The 18,103-nt window shown below is 34.9% G+C and overlaps 1 long non-coding RNA gene across 1 annotated transcript; it reads right to left on the reverse strand.

Annotated features, from left to right (window-relative positions):
• Positions 1-5,051: 5,051 nt before the first annotated feature.
• Positions 5,052-18,067, reverse strand: LOC148128642 (uncharacterized). Its single transcript, XR_015746217.1, has 3 exons — positions 17,991-18,067; positions 16,987-17,068; positions 5,052-5,175 (listed from the first exon to the last, which is right to left on the reverse strand). It is a non-coding gene; the product is annotated as an uncharacterized LOC148128642 (long non-coding RNA).
• Between the last annotated feature and the right edge of the window lie 36 nt (positions 18,068-18,103).

Consider the following 18,103-nt stretch of genomic DNA (forward strand, 5'->3'; position numbering starts at 1 on the left):
CCATGTCCACCCAGTCACGTGACCACCAAGCCACGCCCACCACCTAAGCCACGCCCAAAGAACCAGTTGTTAAAAAATTTGAATCCCACCCCTGCCCCCACCCATTTCCTCATCATTGAGCCTGGCTTAGTGGCCATTAAAGCAGAAAAACAATTGCTGTTTTTCCCAATATACAAGAAAGAGCTTCAGAGAAGATAATGCCAAAAGCAGTTTGTCGCGTGAGACATTTTATTTGACCAGGTTGCCCAATAAAGAGAAAAGTGCAAAGGAAGGAGAGGAGGAGAGTGATGAGAAGGCTGTAAGTGAGGTTCCCATTATTGGCTTTAACAATTGGAGTGTCTTGGTGTGTAATGAAGATCCCCAGTACTAAAACTGATGAGAAGAGTATAAGTGAGGTTATGGTTGTTGGCTTTGATGATGGGACTGTCCAGTGCTTAATGAAAATTCCTAATATTAAAGCTGAGATAAAAGATAAAGAGATAGCTATGACTTTCAAAGAAATCCCCAAAGGCTTTTGATAAGTCAAGTAAGTTATTGTTTTTTGAAGGCAATTTTCCAGATCTTTGGATAATGAACTTGTGAGCATAGAAAACAGACATCTACGTGTGTGGAAAAACATTATATTTTTCTTCTCTGAGTACATGAAAAGACTCTTTTGAATGAAGCGCTTTCTATCTTCCTCATACAGAGAAATCAACCCAATCCAGATCCATCCGAAATGTAACAGTAAATGTAGTATTCCTTTAAGCTGGTGGATCTCATCTGGAAACATCCATTTGACAAAATGTGCTGCTGTTTCCTTATTCATCAGTGGAGCTGATCCATATGTTATCTAAATGAGGAAAAAAGAATACAGTCAAAAAAGAAATGTTCCAAAGAGAAGTCTATGATGTGTATGTTTCTTAATTGTCACTCTTGCTGTCTTTTTTTGGAGACAGTCTCCAAGTCTTGGCACAAGCCAACCTTTTCCTTTTGTAGAAAGGGCATAAAAAGCCTTTCTTATCAGTTTAACACATTGTCATCAGGAAGTTTCACAGTGTGTTTACGAACAGCTGTGGCGATTTCCATTGCAGATCATGAACTGACTGGTTGTCTTAAGGTTTTAGGAGACCTATCATGAGGACTCAACATTTGAGAGTAATAAATAACTGTTGAACTTCCCTTCCTGTTCCAGTTTTGATCTCACCTGAGGAAACTTGTAGTTACACAAAGCGGTTGCCATGTTGACACAGGTCTTAGTACGGGGTCCTCCAATGACAGCTACTGTATTGGTCTCATCATTACATTTGTAGTTGGGGATAAATTTATCTTTTGTAGACAGAAATTCCATTGCTAAATGATAAGATGTAATGTCATCAAAATAGTCGGTAGTGATGTGGAAACCCAGGGTAACATTGGGTAAAATGCCAGAATTTTCATTGATCTCTTGTATAGCAAATGCCAGAGCCAAATTGTGTTGGTAATTATGAGTGAGGAACCTTAAGTGAGAATTATAAACTATGTGAATATGATGTTTGCTTCAGAATTATACAGTTGGTATTTTTAATTTTTACATATATGTATAAATACAGAAAATGTGGATCTTATTTTTTACTCTGGGATCTGGCATATGATCTCTAGAAACTATAGCCCTAGGTTGTATGGATTTGGCAGCACTGATATGAGAAAGGAATAGGCTAATATTGAAGTGAGAAAGAGTTTTTTTCTCTTTTTAAGACTCTTCATCTGCAAAACTGTCAAATTCATTGTGAGATATATTTTCCAATATTAACTAGAATACAATAATGTTCCTATTTAAAATGAATGGAGGGAGGGATATACATAGTTCTACTCTTATGACATTCTTACAAGTAATTTGTCATTTGGGCTTTGTTTTCTGTAAAATATAATAATCCAGTTCCATTGCTCACCACAATCTTCTTCATTCCATAGTGACATGCAAGGGAAGAAAATTTAGAGAGCATTTGTCCATGTAGACTATTTTTAGAACAGTGTTACAGCTTTGATTAGTCATACTTTTCTGCTAATGAAACAAAGGACTGTGGATTTTTTTAATGGGAAATAACCCTTGTAATATTAAAAGCAACAATGCTTCTCTCTTTTGAGGCTTTATGTTGAGTCTTCAGCTCAAGATAGAAACATTTATTATGTTTCAAAATACTTCCATTCATTTTGCCATGGTCTATCAATTTTATTTTATTTATTTATTTTGATTTTTGATTTGTCAATTGCTTACAAGATAATAGGTATAAGTATATACATAGTTATGAATACATGAAATGGGTACATATAAGAAAAATAAAAGAAACAATAGGACAGGGACGGTAGGCACATTGGTGCGCTTATGCACAGACCTCTTAGGAAAGGGGTGAGGTCAATAGTAGACAGTCTAAGGTTAAAGTTTTTGGGGTTTGGGGAAGAAACCACAGAGTCAGGTAGAGTATTCCAGACATTGACCACTCTGTTGCTGAAGTCGTATTTCCTGCAATCAAGTTTGGTGCGGTTTACCTTGAGTTTGTATCTATTGTGTGCTCTTGTATTGTTATGGTTGAAGCTGAAGTATTCATTGATAGGTAAGACATTGCAATATATAATTTTATATACTATACTTAGATCGGACCAAAGGTGGCATAGTTCTAGATTTTCTAGGTCTAGAATTTCAAGTCCGGTGGCATAAGGTATTCTGCAACGAGTAGAGGAGTGTAGAACTCTTCTTGTGAAATATTTCTGGACTTTCTCAACTGTGCTAATATCAGATACGTAATGTGGGTTCCAGACTGATGAGCTGTATTCAAGTATTGGTCTAGCAAATGTTTTGTATGCCCTCGTTAGTAGTGTGATATTACCAGAGAAAAAGCTATGTAGGATTAGGTTAACAACTCTTAATGCCTTTTTGGCTATGTAGTTACAGTGGGCTCTAGCACTTAGAACATTAGAGATGAGAACTCCAAGGTCCTTGACAGAGCTTGGATCATCAACAAGGTCTTGACTATTCAGCTTGTATTTTATTTTCTATTTTTTTTTTGCCAGTATGTAAGACAGAGCATTTATTTGTTGAGATTTGAAGTTGCCATTTGATTGACCATTCTGATACATAGTCGAGGTCTTTTTGAAAGGTAGCAGTATTGTCTGTGGTGTTGAATAGCTTTACATCATCAGCGAAGAGAAAGCAGTTGCTCTTATATGATCACAGAGGTCATTTTATGTAGAGTATGAAGAGAGTTGGTCCTAGAACACTGCCTTGGGGGACTCCACTGTTGACAGGTACAGAATTTGATAGGATGCTCCCAATTTTGACCATTTGTTGTCCGTTTGACAGGAATGCTTCTATCCAGTTATGCAGGTGTCCAGACAATACATTCCACAAGATTTTATTTTTAGGAGTAGTTTGTCGTGTACCACTGAATCAAAGGCTTTACAGAAGTCTATGCAAATTGCATCTATTGCTTTGACCTGATCAAGTTGTGTAGTCCATATGTTTTTGCAGTGTAAGAGTTGCAGATTACAGGATAATAATCCATTACCTGACCTTTATTTCCTGCTTTTTCAACTCAGCTGCTTTGCGCGACACAGCTGCAGTTGAAAAAGCAAGAAAAAGGGGCTTTTCCAACTGCTGCGCACTTGCATGCAGCACTGCTCAACTGTCCAGGCAGCTCAGCAGGTTGTAAATTGCACTTCCGCGACTCGGCGTGACACTAATAGACAGAACCGGTAGTTATACCAGTCAGATCCCATCCCTGCCCGAGACGTTAGAAGTCTGATTGAACTGGTAGTCACATAGTCTTCTTTTGTTGCCCTGCATGGAGGAGAAGAGAGCTGGAAAGCAAGTTAGTGAGGGATTGGTGTGTGTTCTGGAATGAATTTTGCATTATCATTATTTTGAAATGGGGTAGAAATGAGGATATGGCATTATCTTTTCTCTTAGATGGGGTGGAAGTGAGGAATTTGCATTATAATGCAAAGTCTCATTTCCACCCCATTTCAAAATAATGAAATTTTTCCAAAAAAGAAGTTCTTCCAAAAAATAAGTTCCAACTTCTTTTTTGTTTTTGTTTTTTTAAAAAGTTTTTATTTTTTTAAGACAAACATATACAAACAAAACATAAAAACATAAAACCATCTTCCATTTTATATACATTCAGTGTGTCAGTTGGTTACAAATCTTTTGTATTATCCTTTTGTAGTCATTACTCCCAGTTTATATCAATTTTCACATTGTCAAACTAACACATGCTTATATATTTATCAGTTATTAATCATCCATGACTAAACTATTTATTCCATCATTTTATATGAGATATTTCAAATTTTGTTTTAAAATTTATATTATACTTTCATCCAATGATTATATATGTCTATATCATATTTTATATCAATCTATTAAACTTCTATTACAAAGTTATCTAGTCTATTACATTACCATGTCTTTTTGTCCAACCATTGATAAAACAAATCCCATATCATATAAAATTGTTTATCTTCTCATTCTCTAATTTCAAATGTCAATTTACTCATTTCAGCACAGTCCATAATTTTCTTAATAACTTCCTCCTGCATAGGTATTTTATCATTTTTCCAACGATAGCAAATACAATTCTAGCCTCTGTTAAAACATTTACAATCAAAAATTTCAGCTCTTTATTGTATATTTCCAGTATAATTCCCAATAAAAAGATCTCTGGTTTAAATTCTGTATGTTGTTTTATCATTTTTTCCAATCGTGTGGATTTTAGTCCAATATTTTTTTTATGTCCGAGCATGTCCACCACATATGGTAATATGAACCAGGCATTGACATTTCCAATATTTATCCAATTTATTCTTAAACATTCTCACAAGTCTCGTCGGGGGTAGATGCCACCTGTAAAACATCTTATACAAATTTTCTTTATATACAGTTGACATTGTCATTTTAAAATTTTGAGACCACAATTTTTGCCATTTTTCTAAATCAATCCCGTATCCAAAATTTTTCCCCCAAGCAATCATCATTAACTTGTTCCTCCTCCAATTTAAATTCTAGTAAATGTCCATAAAATTTTTCAATTAATTTTTCATCAGTACCCATCAAAATTTTATCTAAATCAGTCAACTTATCATAAATACCTTCTGTTTTAACATCTTTGTCAAATCTAGATTGTATTTGCAAATATGAAAACCAATTCATTTTTACACCTTGTTCTTCCAACGCTTGCATAGATTTAAGTTCACCCTTTTCATTCAATATCTTACCATATCTAACTGTTTGTTCCTTTTTATATATTATTGGATAAGAAAAAGCTTCAATAGTAGACATCCATAATGGAATTTTAGTATAGTATTGTCTTTTTATCTTCTCCCAATTAAAAAACAATGCCTCTCGAATGTAATGTCTTCTAAAATACCCCTGTGTTTTAGTTCCCTTGTACCAAAGGAAAGCATGCCATCCCAACAGAAAGTCATGCCCTTCTAAAGTCAATAGTCTACTGTTTCTTAATGTTATCCATTCCTTTACTCACATCAGACTTGTCGCCTGGTAATACAACTCCCAATTGGGCAAGGCAATCCCTCCTCTTATTCTTGCATCTTGTAACAGTTTTAGTTTTATTCTTGCTTTTTTACCCTGCCAGATATATTTCAGCACAATTCTATTTAAGTCTTCAAAAAACTCTTTCCCTAGTCGAATTGGAACTGTCTGGAAAAGATATAAAATTCTAGGCAATACATTTATCTTAACTGTAGATATTCTCCCAATCAATGATAATTGTAAGTTTTCCCATTTTGTCAAATCTGTCGCAATCTGCTGCTTGAGTTTAAGATAATTGTCCTCCTTCAGTGTGCTACATGTTGGTGTAATGTATATCCCTAAATACTTAACCTTGTTTGTGACCTGTATTTCTAAAACTTCTTCCAGCTCTTTCTTTCGTCTTGCTAGCATATTCTTTGTTAATATCTTTGTGTTATCTTTATTTATTTTCAAACCTGCTACTTTTCCATATTCTTCTATTTTTTGTATTAATTTAGGTGTTGTTTCCAATGGATCTTCTAATACGAATACCAGGTCATCTGCAAAGGCTTGCAGTTTATACTCTTCCTTTTTGATTTTCATTCCTTTTATTTCTTTTTCTTCTCTAATGTTCCTATTCAACACTTCCAATGTTAACACAAACAGCAGAGGCAACAGTGGACAGAGGCAACGAATACCAGGTCATCTGCAAAGGCTTGCAGTTTATACTCTTCCTTTTTGATTTTCATTCCTTTTATTTCTTTTTCTTCTCTAATGTTCCTATTCAACACTTCCAATGTGGGGGAGACTTCCGGTTGAAAGGCTTCGGCGGCGGCAGGAATCCGCTTCTCTGCGGGTCCCTGCTGTGCTCGCTGCTGAGGTACCCCCGATCCAATTGGATTTGGGGGTTGTCGCTGCCCCGAAGAGGCAGCGGAAGACAGAGGAGATCTGGGCAGGGGTCTGGGGATATCGCACCCCCTTTCCCCAGCCGGCTAGACTCCTTTTTCCTGAGGCGGTGGAGCGGCTGTTAGAAATGGCAGCCACAAAGGAATCTTCAACCGGATAAGACTGTGCAGGAGGAAGACAGAAGGAGAAGTTTTCTTGGCTGACCGGGACATTAAGTTACTTTTAAAACACCCTGGAAACCTGACTTGTGGATTGATACATTTGTTTCCAAAAGAAGTTGTTACAGTGGTGAAAGTGCTGAAGGAAAGTTCACTCCCCTTCCTTACGGAGAAAGCAAATGAGCACAGAAAAACAAGCTCTTTGTTATAAGTGGGAAGGAGAGGACTAAATTTTTTTTTCAAAAACTTGTTGGAGGAGACGCTTTGAAGATTATAAGACTGACTTTTGGACTGATACATTTGTTTCCAAAAGAAGTTGTTACAGCGGTGAAAGTGCTGAAGGAAAGTTCACTCCCCTTCCTTACGGAGAAAGCAAATGAGCACAGAAAAACCTGCTTCTTTAAGGTAAAAACAAGCTCTTTGTTATAAGTGGGAAGGAGAGGACTAAAATTTTTTTTTCAAAAACTTGTTGGAGGAGACGCTTTGAAGATTATAAGACCAACAACTAATTGTAATACGGCTTTAAAATATATTTGGGATTTTGCCCCAGGAGGAAAAGTTGCAAAGAGAAGAAGAGGAAATAATTTCTGGCTGTTTGGATTGTTTGATAACTTTGACATTTGCAAATTACTTTAAGACTAAAAACATCTGGGTTGTTCTTAAAAATTTACAATGGCACCATCTGTGGATCAACGAAAAATGGAATATGAAAAATTAAAAGAAAGAGAACAAAATGGCAAGAATTCATTGGGAGCTGTCTTCCACTTTTTAGAAATGGTGGTTTCTACGTATCAGCAAATACTTGACAAAGAAGGAGAAGGAGAAGAAGAAGAAGAAAAGGAAGCCATTTTTAATGGACAAAAAAAGTTTGATTAAGAAAGAAAATAGGAAGAGAGGAAGGAAAAATGAGAATTTAAGATTCAATAAAACAACCAAGAAAAAGAAAAATAAGGTGAAAAAAGGTACAATGTTAGAAAGCAATTGAAAAGAGAAATACAACAGAGAGGGGAAGCTAAAAAGGTGGAGGTTAGGAGAGGGGGGCAAAATGATCAGACTGGAGAAGAAAGGAGGGAAAAAGGGAAAAAAAAGCCATGGTCTGAAACAAGATATCTTTTTTAGAGATAAAGGATAAAGGATGTATAATTTAAGAAAGATTCTGCAAGAGTACATAAGATAGTATTGTAGTATTTGCATTTGAAATAGTCTATTGGAATATTATAAGATTTAACAAAATATTAAAATATTAAAATGTTTTATAATGATAGATTTCAATATTTAATAAAATATCAAAGAGAATGTGTAAAATGATTAATGCTTAGTTATACTATTAATAGAATTAGAATTAGAATGGAAATTATATACTTAATTATATTATAAGTTTATTATTCTTTTTTTTCTCAAAATGCAACATGTAGAATGTACTAAGCAGAATCAGGATAGAAATTATGTATTATTTTAAGTGTTACTTTAGGGAAAGGCATCACACCTTAAAAGTGATTACAGGGGAAGTTCTTTGCTAAAGAGAAGAGATAAATAGATGATTGGAAAAGAACGGACAAAAGATACAAACATAATGATTTTGAAATAAGATGAAATAAACAAAATATAATTAAGAGAGTGAAAAGAAGGGAGAAGTTATATAGAAAATATAGAATGGTTAATAAGATATGAATGGTATATAAGGTGAGCATGAACTTGATTTAGGTCTGTTAAAAAAGATGTAACCCGGGGCTAAGCCACTTTTCAAAAGAAGTTTTATGTTTTGTGTTTTGGTTAGCTATGTTTTGATTGTGAATTAACAAAACCTTGGAGGAATAAAACTAAAGGGAGAGAAATTTGGAAAAGACATGTATAAATAATAATTAAGAAGGTTTTATCTTTTTATGTCTTGTTTTATGTTCTGTATTTTGTGTGTTTATGTTTGATGGAGAATTAATAAAACCTTGATAGAAAGAAATATAATTGAATAAAAGTGAAGGGAGAAATAATGAGAAATTTGGAAAAGATATATATGTGTTTAAATGGAAATGTGATAATGTGGAACTATGCTTTAAAAAATAATGCTTTATTTGCCTTGTTAAAACTTATAAGTAATTTTTGAGAAAGGAGGTTTTACACTTTGATGTCTTATGTTTTGTTTGTCTTTAAAATCAATAAAATTTGTTTAAAAAAAAAACACTTCCAATGTTAACACAAACAGCAGAGGCAACAGTGGACAACCTTGCCTTGTCCCTTTACTTATATCTATAGATTCTGCTAGTTCTCCATTTACCATAACCTTTGCAGTTTGTTCATGGTATATCATTTCAATGGCTTGGATAATTTTTTTTACCAAAGCCCATTTGTATCAATTGGAATAGAATGAATCACCAACTCATATTGTCAAAGGCTTTTTGTGCATCTAAGAACATCAAGGCCACTTGCTTTTCAGGATGAGCCTCATAGTATTCCAGAGTATCCAGAATAATTCTCACATTATCTTTGATTTGTCTCTTTGGCAGAAATCCATTTTGGTCAATATGGATAAAATTATTTAAATATCTTTTTAGTCTTTCTGCCAAAATTGAAGCAAAGATTTTATAGTCTGAATTTAATAGGGATATAGGTCTATAATTTTTAACTTGCTGCAGGTCTGCATCCTCCTTCGGTATAAGTGTAATGTATGCTTCTGTCCATGTTTTGAGTATTCTTTTCTTTAGCACAACTTCGTTCATAACTTCTAGCAGGTGAAGATTCAGTATTTCCTGAAAAGCCTTGTAAAATTCCTCTGGCAAACCATCTGGACCTGGTGCTTTTCCAGCATTCTGCTTTTTTAAGGCTTCTGTTAATTCCATCATCGTTATATTCCCTTCTAGCATTGTTTCAGTGTCTTTAGGTATCTGGGGTAAATTCGCTTTCTGTAAAGACTGCTTAACTTTTTCTTCTTGAATATTCTCTTGAAAATACAATTTTCCAAAGTAATCTTGTATAATTTTTTTCTTCTCCTCATTTCCATAGCAAACATGTCCTTCTTCATTTATTAATTGACTAATCCTTCTTGATTCTCTTTCCTTTCTCAGTTTATAGGCTAGCCATCTGCCTGGTTTGTTTGCATCTTCAAAGTAATTCTGTTTAGCATTTTTAATTTTTTGTGCTAGTTTCTCTTTTTACATTAGTCCCATTTTATGTTTAATTATATCCATTTTGTTTTTAATGTCTTTGTTGCGGGGACTTCTGTAGGTCTTTTTCCAATCTTTTATAATCATCCTCCAATGTTTTGAAAGTTTTTTTCTGTTTTATATTTCTTTTCCTTGTATAGTCTATTATCAAGCCTCTTGTGGAGGCCTTCATCATGTCCCAGAGGTTCTGTAAAGATGTATCCTCTTTTTTATTTTCTTTTAAAAAGAAAGCAAGTTCTTTCTCTATTTTCTGTTTAAAGTCTTTTTCTTTTAATATTGTGTTATTTAGAGTCCATCTAGATCTCCTCTTATAACCTTTCCGAATAACTGTCACAGGATTATGGTCTGCCCAGGTGCCTGTTTCTATTTCAATCTCTTGTATGTTAGCCAGTAATTCTGCTGACATCCATATCATGTCTATTCTAGACCATGATGCGTGTCTGTTTGAGTAAAAAGTGTATTGCTTACTTTCCAGATTTCTCTCTTTCCATGCATCTTTTAAGTTAAATTCTTCTGTTATTCGAAAGAAAGATTTAGGTAGTAGCTTTCTAGCTTTCTTTGTTGATTTCTGCATTTTATAGTCCAACTGATCATTAATTATTCCATTAAGATCTCCCATCATACAAATGTTAACATAGTCCAGTTCAATTATTTTCATATGTAATTTCCTGTAAAATTCATCTTGATTATCATTCAAACCATAAATTGCAATTAAAAGTGTTTTAACATTATTGTCCATTATTTCCACCATCAAAATCCTTCCATCGTCATCTGTGTGAATTAGTTCTTCCAAAATTGTATCTTTAATGTACAATACCACACCCCTTTTTTAAGATCGTGCCGACGATGTAAATAATTTCCCTAAGTTTTTTTGTTTCAATATATATTCATGCTGTTTTTTGATATGTACTTCTTGTAGGCAAATTATATCAAATTTTAATTTCTCTAATTTGTGAAATACTTTCCTTCTTTTGGTAGCCAAATAAAGTACATTTATGTTAATCGTAATCAATTTTCTTTCATCCATGTTAGGCTTTGGGGGGGGATGTTATTGCTCTAGTAGGTCTTAATTCTCGTTGCTCTCTGGGTACACCACCTACTGTCACCTACACCCATCCACCATCACCCAAAACTAGGCACGCACGCCCCCAACTACCTCAATTCCAACTACTGCCGGCCTTAAATGCAAACTACTCAATGCAAGAAGCCTCGTGGATAAAATACCTGAATTTCTCATCCTCCTAAATATGGCTAACTTCGACATTATATTTGTCTGTGAAACATGGCTCAATGCATCTCTCCCCGACTCCATTACCACAGTAAGAGACTATCATGTTTACCGATCAGATCGTGAAAATCGTGAGGAGGTGGTGTTGGTATATTCTATAAAAATCCTTACATCTAAAAAATATCCAAGTTACCCAGGAGCTTGCCTTCCTGAAACCATCATCTGTGAACTATCCTTAAATATCACAATTCGATTCTTACTATGTTACAGAGCACCTGATTATGACATCGAACATGTAAACAAGCTAAATACATTACTAACATGGGCTGCATCCTGCCCATACCCTTTTATCCTTCTTGGTGATTTCAATCTGCCTCATATTGACTGGACCCTAAATGATTGTACAACTGAAATCATACACACAACCTTCTACAATGCTATTACAAATCTGGGACTGGAACAACTAGTAACCAAAAATACTAGACTAAACAACTGCCTCGATCTCATCTTCTGCAATAGTTTGAATTTAATTTACGGAATACAAACTAAAGAACCCTTTCCAGTAGTGACCACAATATGATTGACTTTTGTCTCAACATATGTCCACACAAAAATCACCACAATGATGTAATCCCCAATTATAACTTCAAAAAGGCAACTATGATCTTATAGACAACGATCTCTCATCCCTTGATTGGCAATCTCTATTCACTGGATGCAATACCGTTGAAGACCATTACAACATATTTTTACTTGAAGTCAAAAGAGTCATCAAACTATATGTTCCAACAACAACTCCCAAAACAAAACAAAAAAGCAGATTACCCATATCAATAAGAAACTTCAATCCAAAAAGAGATCACTCTGGCGGAAAAACAAATCTGGTCACGTTGCCAATTTCAAAAACCGATACAAAAATTTATGCCACCAGATAAAGACCGAATGCACCAATTATCATATTAAACAAGAGGAAAACCTTCTAAGCACCAATTCCACCCGGGCTTTTTACAATTTTGTAAACAACAAACTAAAAGACTCAAGGTCCATCCCTCCCTTGATAGGACCTGATGGTAAAGACTGCAACAATGACACCATTAAAGCCAACATCTTTAACACATTCTTCGGCTCAGTATTTGTAAACAGCAATGGATCATGCCCAGTATTTTTAGCCGTACCACAGATAACAACAATGATCTAATACATATCGATTTCACAGAAGACAATGTTAAAAATCACTACGCAATCTAAAACCATCTCTATCTATTGGACCGGATGGAATATGTGCCTACTTCTTAAGAAAGCTATCCACTGCCATAGCCAAACCTCTAAGCATAATCTTTGAAAAATCTTTCAGACCAGCTCCTTGCCTAACCTATGGTCACAAGCCACAGTCATCCCCATCTTCAAAAGGAGACCCAAGCCTAGTTGAAAATTACAGGCCAATCTCCTTGTGCTGCGTCACCTGTAAAGTCATGGAATCAATTATTAACCAATCCATCATCCTCCACTTAGAGACAAACAACCTACTCTCCAATAAACAATTTGGTTTCAGAAAAAACTATCCTGTAATCTGCAACTCTTACACTGCAAAAACATATGGACGACACAACTGACCAAGGCAAAGCAATAGACGCAATCTACATAGACTTCTGTAAAGCCTTTGATTCAGTGGTACACGACAAACTACTCCTAAAAATAAAATCCTATGGTATCTCTGGACAACTGAATAACTGGATAGAAGCATTCCTGTCAAACAGACAACAAATGGTCAAAATCGGGCGTCCTATCAAATCCAGTACCTGTCAATAGTGGTGTCCCCCAGGGCAGTGTTCTAGGACCAACTCTCTTCATACTCTACATAAACGACTTCTGTGATCATATTAAGAGCAATTGCGTTCTCTTCGCTGATGATGTAAAGCTGTTCAATACCACAGACAATACTGCTACCCTACAAAAGATCTTGACTATGTATCTGAATGGTCAAACAAATGGCAACTTCAAATCTCAACAAATAAATGCTCTGTCCTACATATTGGCAAAAAAATCAGAAAATAAAATACAAGCTGAATAGCCAAGATCTTGTTGATGACCCAAGCTCTGTAAAGGACCTTGGAATACTCACCTCTAATGATCTAAGTGCTAGAGCCACTGCAACTACATAGCCAAAAAGGCATTAAGAGTTGTTAACCTAATCCTACGTAGCTTTTTCTCTGGTAATATCACACTACTAACCAGAGCATACAAAACATTTGCTAGACCAATACTCGAATACAGTTCATCAGTCTGGAACCCTCATTACGTATCTGATATTAACACAATTGAGAAAGTCCAGAAATATTTCACAAGAAGAGTTCTCCACTCTTCTACTTGTTGTAGAATACCTTATGCCACCAGACTTGAAATTCTAGAACTAGAAAACCTTGAATTACGCCGTCTTCGGTCTGACTTAAGCATGGTATATAAAATCATACATTGCAATGTCCTACCTGTCAATGAATACTTCAGCTTCAACCATAACAACACAAGAGCACACAATAGATACAAACTCAAAGTAAACCGCACCAAACTTGATTGCAGGAAATACGACTTCAGCAATAGAGTGGTCAATGTCTGGAATACTCTACCCGACTCTGTAGTCTCTTCCCAAACCCCAAAAACTTTAACCTTAGACTGTCTACTATTGACCTCACCCTTTCCTAAGAGGTCTGTAGGGGCGTGCATAAAGCGCACCAACGTGCCTACCATCCCTGTCCTATTGTTTCTCTTATTCTTTTATTTTTCTTATATGTACCCATTTCATGTATTCACAACAATGTATACACTTATACTTATTATCTTGTAAACAATTGGCAAATCAAATAAATAAATAAATAAATAAATAAATACTGCACCTTCTTCTTTTTCTTTTTCAATTACTGCTATACACTCCTCCTGGAATTCAATTAATGACTCTTCCTTTCTTGCTTTTTCCTCCTTTCCTCTAAGATAGTCTAAGTAGAATAACTCAGCTTTTTCAACTGTGTCAATTCTATGTCTTTGTTCCTGCCAGTTGAACAAGAGTCCTTCTGGCATCAACCATCTGTAGTTTACTCCTCTTTTAAGTAACTCTTTGGTCAAAAATAAGTATTTTCTTCTCATCTCTCTTTTTTTAAAAAAAAACAAGTTTTATTAATTTTTAAAAACAAACAAATCATCATTAACCATTACATACTTAAACCTTTTTCCATTATAAATTTAACAAGTCAAATAAAACCTTATTTTATACAATATAATTCTATTTTAAACCATTTCCACATGAGCATACAAATACCTCTTATCCAGTTTCTCTTTACTTCTCTTTACTCTTATTCAATTTCATTATTATTATTTCTTCTATTTCTTTCTGACTTGGTTACCATTATTCTCATTCTATATTTCTGCAAGGTTTTATTAATTCTCCCAGAAACATAAACACACAACACACAAAACATAAAAAAAAACCTTTTAGGAAAGTAACTTGGCCCCAGGTATCTCTCTCTTCATGGACTTCAATTATATTCATGCTCATCTTACATGTCATTACTTATTTTATTTACCATTCTAAGTCTTCTATATTAGCTTCTCCACATTTCACTCTTCTTAATTCTATCTTAATTAATCCATCTTAATTTGAGTCATTATATTTGTATCTTTTGTCCATTCTTTATTGTCCCTTTGTCTTGTTCCTTATAATAAAAAAAAAGAATTTCTCCTGAAATCACTAATCAGAGTATGATGCCTTTCTATCTCCCCCCTAAATTAATCAAATTAACATTTAAAATAACACCCAATACCCAATCCGATTCTGCTTGGTACATTCTATCTACTAATTTTTTTTCTAAAATAAACAAAAAATAATAAATCCAAAATGATTAAATACATAGTTAAGCAGTAGATCTAAATATTGAATCTTATAACATTCCCATTGCCTTTTCCAAAAACAAATGCTACAGTAAAAATTTTATAATAACATCAATACCATAATCTTATTAAACTCTTTAATTAAAGCTCAATATTCTAAACCTTCCCTTTAATATTATTAAATTTTAAAATCAATCATTACTAAACATTTCAGCATTTTAATCTCTTATTAACTCTTAACCCATTTTAGTTTTCTATTTCTAATACAATGCTACAATATCATCTTATGTACCTTGCAAAATCTTTTTTAAAGATATTATACTTTACCCTTTGTCCCTTAAAAAGATTCCTTTTTTCCCATCTAGTTTCAAAACTTTGTGGCTTTTCTGCACCTTTTTCCTCCCTTTCTTCCCCCACCAGACCTTTCTACCCCCCCTTCTTCTAGCCTCTGCCTTACTGGCTTCCCTTCTCTGTTGTGTTCCTTTTTCCTTTTGTTTACTATCATTATATTGGTTTTGCACCTTATTTTTCCCCTTTCTTAAATGTTTTTAAATCTTAAGTCCTTCATTTTCCTTCCTTTCCCTCTTCCTTCTTTCTTAGTTAAATTCTGAAATTCATTAAAGATGGCTTCTTCCTCTCTTTCTTCTTCTTCTGCTGTCTCCATCTGTTGTAATGTTTGTTGATAGTTAGCAAGCACCATTTCTAAAAAAGGAAGGCTTCTTTCACACCATCTTTGCCATTTTTTTTGTTTGCTCATATTCTTTTCTCAGTTCCTCAACAGAAAAGCCATTATAAATTTTTCTTTTCTTCCCCCCCTTCTTTCTTCTTGCAACAACCAAGATATTTCACAAAAAAAAAAAAAAAAATAGAACAGTCCCCAAAGTCATCAATCAATCCAAGCCAAGGCAAAGTTCTCACTTTCTCTTCCTGGGGTAGTATCAATCAAAAAAAAAAAGAAAGTCCAAATCTGTATCTTAAAGCCTTATTGCAATATATTTCAGTCTTCAAATCCTTAAGGCATCTCCTCCAACAAAATCTTAGCATATAAATATTTTTTAGTCCTCTCCCTTCCCACTTATCACTTAAAGCCAGTTTTTACCTGAAAAAGATAGGTTTCTTAATATCCACTTGTCAATTCCGTAGGAAGGAGAGTAAACTTTCCTTTCAGCACCTCCAAATTGCTGCTTATTTTCTCTTCTGGAAGGTATCATTCAAAAGCCATAATTTCCAGGAATTTTGTTAAATATGTCTTAGAGTCCTGGGAGCCAAGAAAAACTTTCTCTTTTCAAGGGCTTTCTCCTCTTCCTCCCGCATTCTTACCCGGCTGCCAGCTTCTTTGTGGCGGCCATTGCAGACCGCCGCTGCAACTGTCTTGGGAAAAGGGGGTTCTGCCAGCCAGGAAGGGGTCTGCAACACCTCCAAACCCCTATCCGGATCCCCTATCTTCAGCCACCCCTGCAGGGCAGCCTTAGCTCCAAATCCGTCCGGATCGGAGCACCAAAAGCCTAGCGCAGCAGGATCGCGCAGTATCGCGAATCCCTGCCGCTTGCGAAGCTGACAAACCGGAAGTGTCTTCTCATCTCTCTTATTCTTCTTGGTACCTGTTTCAGCACCACAATTTCTTTGTCTTTATACTTTAATGTTTTCTCTCTTGCCACTTGCAGTATCTGTGTCTTGATGATCTTTTTAGTAAATCTGATGTGGACTTCTCTTGGTAGTCTGTTTCTCATTGCATATCTTGTATAGACCCAGAATACTTCATCCATCCCATCCATCATTTTCTCTTTGGTTATCTCTAACGCTTCTGCCAGTATTTCTGTCATTATTTCAGCAAGATTTTCACCTTTTCCTTCTTCTACATTTTTAAATCTTAGGTAGAATTCTGATCTATCAATTTCCCATCCTAATGGTTCACACCTGCCCTTCTTGATATTGCTCAATCGAGTATCAATATCTCCAATTTTTTTGTCCCTTTGTATATCTTCTTCAATATTTTTTAATCTGTCTTCATATTTCTTTATCATCTGTTGAATATTTTCTACTTTCTCATCTGTCTTTTCAGTTCTTTGCTCAATATTCTCCATTCTCTTTTCAATCTTCTGAATTCCTTGCATAATCATCTGTAATGTCACCTCCTTCTCTTTCTCCTGTTGTAAGATTGTCTGTATTGACTGTTGTCCTCCAGATGGTGAAGAGGCTATTGGTATTGAGAAAGCTGGGGCTGTTGTCATTCTGCTCATGTTGTAGTACTTATCTGTGAAGAAAGAAAGAGAAAAAAGAGAAAAAAAAGAGGAAAAGGAAAAACAAAGAGCACAATTGCCATTCCAAAAAATAAAAAGGGAAGAAAAAAATCTTCAGGCACTTGTATACCTTAATCCAATTATTTCTCTTAGTAGGAAGGAGAAAAGGAAGAGAGCAAAAAAGAATAAAAAAAATTACATTCTAGTTCCTGGAATAAAAGGTTGAAATCCAAATATAAAAATCCAACTGGAGGGGGAGTAAAAAAGGAAGTGAAAAATAACAAACAGTTCTAATGTAAAGTCAGCCACTGCCACTAAGTACCCAAGGCCCTTTAATAAAAGTTTTTCATTCCAGTATTTTCAAGGTCACTTCAGTCTTCTTTCTTTCAACTTCAACTCCAGACTCTAGTTATCTATAGTTTCACAGATGGGCACCTGCATAAACAATCTGCCATGCTCATCCCACTATCTTTTCCAGTGCAAGGCTCAGAGTCCTTGAGTATAGCACAAATACATAAACAAATAGAAGAAAAAAGAAACAATAAATCCAAGCCTCTAGATGGTAGTGCTACTTTTTTTCCTTCACTTTCACTCCCCCCTCATGTATCCAGTCCCAGGAACAAAAAGAGAAAATGAAATCCTTCCTTTTAAAAAAGAGTAAATCTCAAATCAAAAAGAAGAGTCTTAATCAAAACAGACTTTCAAAAAAAATTGTTAAGAAGATAAAAACAAAAATAGAAAATTTAAAGAAGACCAGTCCAGTTTAAAATTAAGAAGCTTTGTCAAATTCAAAGTTCCAATAAAAAGGGGGGAAAAAACCTTTCACTTTAACTAGCTTAATTTTGCCGCTTAAACTCTTTTCTCTTCACTTTTAATTTCACTTTAAAACTTTCAGGGTATTCTCTTCAAAAAATAATGAGTAAAAGTTCATCTCACCAAACTGACACACTTTCTTTCAATCTCTTCCATTCCAGAATTGTCCCAGCTTCAGCAGCTAAAATGGCTACCTCTCCACCGCCGGCAAAAGGGCTTTTCCTGGATCAACCAGG

This window comes from Notechis scutatus, unplaced genomic scaffold, assembly GCF_049901735.1.
Source record: "Notechis scutatus isolate UNSWTSFEM ecotype Mainland unplaced genomic scaffold, rNotScu1.2 NSCUCTG39, whole genome shotgun sequence".
In the NCBI taxonomy this organism is placed as follows: Eukaryota; Metazoa; Chordata; class Lepidosauria; order Squamata; family Elapidae; genus Notechis; species Notechis scutatus.